The sequence below is a fragment of the Ovis aries genome, chromosome 3, assembly GCF_016772045.2.
Source record: "Ovis aries strain OAR_USU_Benz2616 breed Rambouillet chromosome 3, ARS-UI_Ramb_v3.0, whole genome shotgun sequence".
Taxonomy (NCBI): domain Eukaryota; kingdom Metazoa; phylum Chordata; class Mammalia; order Artiodactyla; family Bovidae; genus Ovis; species Ovis aries.
In genome coordinates, this window is record NC_056056.1 from 165116796 (window position 1) to 165123554 (window position 6759).

The following is a 6759-nucleotide window of genomic DNA, read 5'->3' on the forward strand; positions in this document are numbered from 1 at the left end:
TATATTCAATGTCAATGATATGAGAAATGTAGATGGGCAAAAGATGTCTGGGACAGTGATGCTATGTGTCATTTTATGCCATTTGTTCAGAACTTTGGAATTGGATGGATTAAGTCCAAATTTCACCTCTTTCAATCTGAAATAATCTAAAATTGCTACCTACATTTTCAACGCCTGAAGTCCTCTTCTGTGAAATGGGAGGTAATAATAATACCTACTTTATAGGATTGTTGTGATAAAAATGTGAAACTAAGTATGAAAAGCAGTATTTTGCAGTTACTGGAACATCTTAAATTCAAAATAAATGTTAGTTAAATTAACAAGCAAATAGCCATGTAAAAAATTACTTTCGTTTTAGGAATGAATATCAGGTGAAAAATTAGGTCAATTCTTTTTCCTATCACAAAATGCAGTTAGTTTGACTGTCTTAAAACATCCTGCTAGAACCCACTGAGAAACAATGGCTTCTCAATAGTTTTTATCGGGAAAATCTAACCTAGAATGTTCCTAAAGGGATTACCTTGGGGTCACAGGAAAGAGTATAGAAGAGGATGGAAAGGTGCTTACTTAGCAGCAGACATTTCTAAACAGATCAGTGCAAAAAAGCTGCATGCAAAATGCTGACTGTCAAGTCTGCCTACACTACTCAGCAGTCTCCCACCATCATTCAAGCTCTAGTCTCAAAGGGAGAAAGATGTTTTACTAAGTCAAGTTCATAGAATTGATTATCTTGGAGCGAACATTCCATTTCCTGAATTAAAATTCATACACATGATTTTCATTGCTAGAACTTACCAAAGATCAAGTAGAAAATATTCTTAGATGCAATAGAAGTGGTAAAATATGTATAAATCATCTCAGAAATATACAAAATCTCAAATAAATATATAAACAAGCACAAAAAAATATTTATAAAGCAAGATACCAAGCTTCAAAACACTCATGCTTAAAGTAATTATTGAAGTAATGACATTTTTATATCCTAATTATTATTTCATAAATATTTTATAAATTTATCTATGTATTACAATGTTTTGGAAAATTCTGTAGTAAGAAACATCATTTATTCATGTTGAAAAACATTATGTTTGGGCTGTGTCTACTACGATTTGACTGCTATTAGTAATAAAGCTTATAAAACATAAAAAAAAATAATAAAACATCCTGCTATATAAAAGACATTAGGAAACATGGGATAATTGTTTCATGGGATAGAATGAAGCACCAGTCTTAAAGTCATCTGAAATGATAAATCAACTCTTACCTCCTATATTAAATATACACTCTTCAATCTCTACCCCTTTACTACTTAACTCTGATTGCTAGTAGGTCTGCTTCCTTTCTGCAGCCAAACTCCAGCACAGCTTTTTCCTTTAATATGAAGCATTAACATCTCAGATACATGAATTATTGTTTATACAGAAGCAAATTTTATGATACAAGAAGTACAAGATTAACTTTCGTAAGAAGTATTTTTTCTTTGTCTATATTATTAATCAAACAGAGGACATTAATGGAATACATAGAGCAAACAAAATCTGTGTTGCACAGCTTTTGGTTTTTAAAATAACTATCAATCCTTAATATCAAACACTAAAAATATATGTGGATAAAACATCAATAATTTTAATATATCTGAAAAGTTAAATCCAAGTGGAAAATATGAAATTTTATGTTATAAATTTGTGTTCATTTCTATTTTTAATTTCTGAAATATCAAGAAATAATTTTTCCATCAATAAAATTAATGTCATATTTGAAGTCATTTTAACTTGGACATTTTTACAAAATTATAATAGAGTCAGAAAAAGTGAAACCAATTTTGCTTCTGTTACTATTTTTTTATGAAGTAAAAAATGTTTTATTAGTTAAAAGTATGGCATTTAATTCACGTAAATCTAAGTTTTAATCCAGGTCCTGCCACTCACTGGATAAGTAATCTTGGGCAAATTGTTCATATTCTATGAACCTCTGTCTCCTCATCAGCCAAATATGTCTTAGAACATCTATCCCATAGGGTGGTATTGAAAGGATTAAATTAAGTGATGTATATAAATTAAATAAAACATGTAGGACCTGGGAAATAGAAAGTGTTCATTGAGTGGCTATATGAGAGATTGAACATATTTTTTTCTAAATTAAAAAATCTATCTTTTAAAAAGTTGTGATTTTTAAAAAATCAAGTATCTTACTTGAGATTCAGCAGATACCAAAAGAAGCTCATTGAAGAATTTTAATAGCTCATTTTTCCATTAAAAGAAGCTTTGAAGAAAGTGCAGTTAATTGCAAACATGTTTAACAGTATACATTCAATCTATTCAAGTGACGGCACTCAGTAAACAGACCTATTTATTTCTAAATCTAATATACCTTATTTTTACTTGCTAGAACCAAACGAGGATCAGACTGACTCTTCAGTTTGACATCAAGAAGTATCCTAGTCTTTATATTATGCAAAGACCGAACCAAAAATTGCTCCTACATAAGTTCTAAATCCTTTGATCTAACCATGTAGTTATTCTTGTAAAAAAGAAAGTAAATTCGATATAGACAGACAGGTTGATAGACAGATATAGATATATAGATATGCGGTCTTTCTGAAAAGTAGAAAGGGCCCTAGAGGTCAATTATGTCAATGTTTGCTAAATTTCCCATATGTTAGAATCAGCTGGGAAGGTTTTGTTTTGCTTTACTTTTTTTTTTTTTTTTTTAGTTTTTTATTTTTTAAATTTTAAAATTTTTGATTCTTACATGCATTCCCAAACATGAACCCCCCTCCCACCTCCCTCCCCATAACATCTTTCTGGGTCATCCCCATGCACCAGCCCCAAGCATGCTGCATCCTGCGTCAGACATAGACTGGCGATTCAATTCACATGATAGTATACATGTTAGAATGTCATTCTCCCTTCCTGGATCACACCTCCCTCTCGATTAGTCTCAATACTGAAATTGTCTAGTGAGATGAGTGTGGAGAACATTCATTTATATTTTATGATTCTCAACTGATCACAATGAAGCCAGTCCCTACTTAGAAGTTCAAGGACAAGTGAATTTGGTCTCTTTATTGCCTCCTGGCAGAATAGCAACATTCTCACTCAAAGTCAATCAAAGGTATTATTAATCACACATATTCTTCTGGAAGGGTATTTCCACCCTTCATTGCATTGTTTTACAAATATCCCTTCCAGAAATGTCTGTCTTTGTTCAACACAAATGCATAATAAATATAATCCATTTCTTATTTTCTGATGCCAGTAGATATCAAAACTAGATCACTAAATGCTGCATATATAAACCACGCTCCCCCCACCCCGCCAATTCTCAACTTTTAGCTTCTCTACATTTACACCTAATTAAAATCACTGTCTTTCTACTACTTAGGTGGATTGGAAAAAAAGCTTAATTTGTTTTGCAAAATAAAAGAGTTGACTTCTGATTCTGGCAAAGGAAAAGTAAAAGAAACCAGATCTCTGCCTGGATCAGTAACAACAGTCTCTCTCTCTCTCGCTCTAGGTCTCTCTTCTCCCTCTCTCCTTCTTCCCTCTGATACATATGCCACACAGACATGCATATGCGTATATATAGTTCAAAACTATCCCACAAAGAAAAACTCTAGTTCAGTTTACTGGTGAATTTTACCAAATACATAAGTAAGACCTTAATAATAATTCTACATAAACTTTTCCATGGAATTTAAATGAGGGAATACCTCCTAATTTATTTAATGAAGCCAAGATAAAGGTGGTATTAAACCAGACAGACACAGAACAAGAGAAGAAAATACAGGTCCATATCTGTTGTGAACATTAATGCAAAATTTCTAAACAAAAATTTAGTAAATTTCAATCCAACAGAGGACCAAGGGATGTCAAAGGGATAAGACACTAGGAGGAAACAGACGCTATCCCAGGAATGCATAACTGATTCACCGTTCAAAAATAATGTAATTTACTATATTAACAAAGGGGAAAGGAGAATATATATACACAAAAACAGACATTTAATTCTGATAACTTTCAGCAACTTTCCTTAGCCTGATAAAAGGCATCTATGAAAAATCTAGGGGTAATAATGTCACTCTTAATGATGAAAGTCTGAAAGACTTTATCTGAAGATCAGGAACAAGACAAGGAGATAGAAATTATAAATATAATTGATATTAGTTTAGCAGAAACCTGGCAAGCATTCAGCATTATAAACAATTTTGTTGAAAGAAGATTATATTTTTTCAAATACAACAGCAGACAACTTTAAATTTAACTGTTGTAATGGTTTGGCCTGTCTAGTCCCCTCTGATAACCTTAGGGACGACTTCAAACTGTGGCTCAGACAGCATTTAGTGAAGTATGTCAAACCAAAGTTTTCCCACAGCAATTTGTTTTAAAAAATCAATAAATGATTAGAAAAATTTAGTGTTTGTGTTAAAAATTTCTTTACTAGTAATAACTTTAGTAAGAATACAAAAGGGACTATTTTGAATTATTGATTTACTTTGATATTTAAGCACTTATATAAATGATTACTAAAGAAGTTATTAAATATTTTGATTATTACCCCTTCTGCTAACCACTGAAACAACTGAATCATAAGTCAAAACTCTTCCTATGATAAAAAATCCTTTGTCAGACGGCAACTCCCATTAATTCCTGGAAAGCTTGAAACAGTGAATAATTTCAATGTTATACAATCTCTTCAGGTTTTTAAATTGAGGAAAAATCCACCATCTTTTAATGATAAGACAAGTTTAAGTACAAAATGTGGCATGATTAGTGTGAGGAAACCAAATAACGATCTATCTTGATGACGCATACAATTCTAAATAAAATCCAATAGAGCCCATGCAAAGGCATCTCAAGATCAAACCAATTCAGATATAACATAATTGGAAAATATTTTCCATTTTCTGTTCATCTGTTTTTTGAAACAAGTGGTGAGATCTCACAGGACTTATTTTTGGTGAGGGAAATAACAAAAGGAGGGGAGAGAAAACAAGACTCACAGTATCAGAGACAACTTTATCTTGGGAGACAGGTGTTTGGGGCTTTGCACATTGCTGGTTATTATTAGCGAAGCTCCTCTCCTCAGAACTACCTAATGGGGATGGAAGCCAGGTTCAGTTCAGTCAGTTCAGTTCAGTCACTCAGTCGTGTCTGACTCTTTGGGACCCTATGAATCGCAGCACCCCAGGCCTCCCTGTCCATCACCAACTCCCGGAGTTCACTCAGACTCACATCCATCGAGTCAGTGATGCCATCCAGCCATCTCATCCTCGGTCGTCCCCTTTTCCTCCTGCCCTCAATCCCTCCCAGCATCAGAGTCTTTTCCAATGAGTCAACTCTTTGCATGAGGTGGCCAAAGTACTGGAGTTTCAGCTTCATCATCATTCCTTCCAAAGAAATTCCAGGACTGATCTCCTTCAGAATGGACTGGTTGGATCTCTTTGCAGTCCAAGGGACTCTCAAGAGTCTTCTCCAACACAACAGTTCAAAAGCATCAATTCTTCAGTGCTCAGCCTTCTTTACAGTCCAACTCTCACATCCATACGTGACCACTGGAAAAACCATAGCCTTGACCAGATGGACCTTTGTTCGCAAAGTAATGTGTCTGCTTTTCAATATGCTGTCTAGGTTCATCATAGCTTTTCTTCCAAGGAGTAAGCATCTTTTAATTTCATGGCTGCAGTCACCATCTGCAGTGATTTTGGAGCCCCCCAAAATAAAGTCTGACACTGTTTCCACTGTTTCCCCATGTATTTCCCATGAAGTGATGGGACCAGAAACCAGGTAACTAGGCAATAATTAGAATTCTTAACCATCATTCTGGAAGTTCCACTCTACGATAGCACCTAGAATCTTTGCCTTGGTCGACAACAGCCACCAGATGGCAGCAAACTGCAGCTGGATCAAGCCTTTGCTTCTGGAGCCAGAATCCTCCAGGAATCCTTAACAGTCCTGCACATCCTTGCCTGCATCACATCATTCTATTCTTTTTAAACCTGTTTCCTTTTTATAAACTCTTTTATTTTATCAATTAACTGTTAAAAGAAAACAATTTTTTAGTCAAAGTGAGACTCTGAGCCTTTGGAAAGACTCACTGAAAATTTGCTATAGTCTTTGTTAAGGACACATTCACTTGCTATGGCAGGAAACAAAATAAACAGATATGACTCATTTAAAACACAATAGAAAATGTGACTCAGCATAGAGAAATATATGATTCTCATAAGTATGATCTGACTTTTAAGAATTAAAGTAATAAACTTTTCTACATATGGACATATAAAGAATATAATTTAAATATCTATAAAGTTATAGTGACTTCTATTTCTTTTTTGTTAAGTGATACAAAAATAGTTTCTGGAAAAATTCCATTACATTCCAAACCATTTGTTTATATATAAGAATAACTGGGGGAACTGTAAAGATGGCGGAGGAATAGGACGGGAAGACCACTTTCTCCCTCACAAATTCCTCAAAAGAACATTTCAACGCCGAGCAAACTCCACAAAACAACTTCTGTAGGCTGGCAGAGGACATCAGGCAACCAGAAAAGCAGACCATTGTCTTCAAAAACAGGTAGGAAAAAATATAAAAGACGAAAAAGGAGACAAAGGAGGTGGGGAGGGAGCTCCGTCCCAGGAAGGGAAGCCCGTCCCGGGAAGGGAATTTTAAGAAGAGAGGTTTCCAAACACCAGGAAACACTCTGCCTGCCGAGTCTGTGGCAAGCCTTGGAAACACAGAGGGCAACATAACAGAA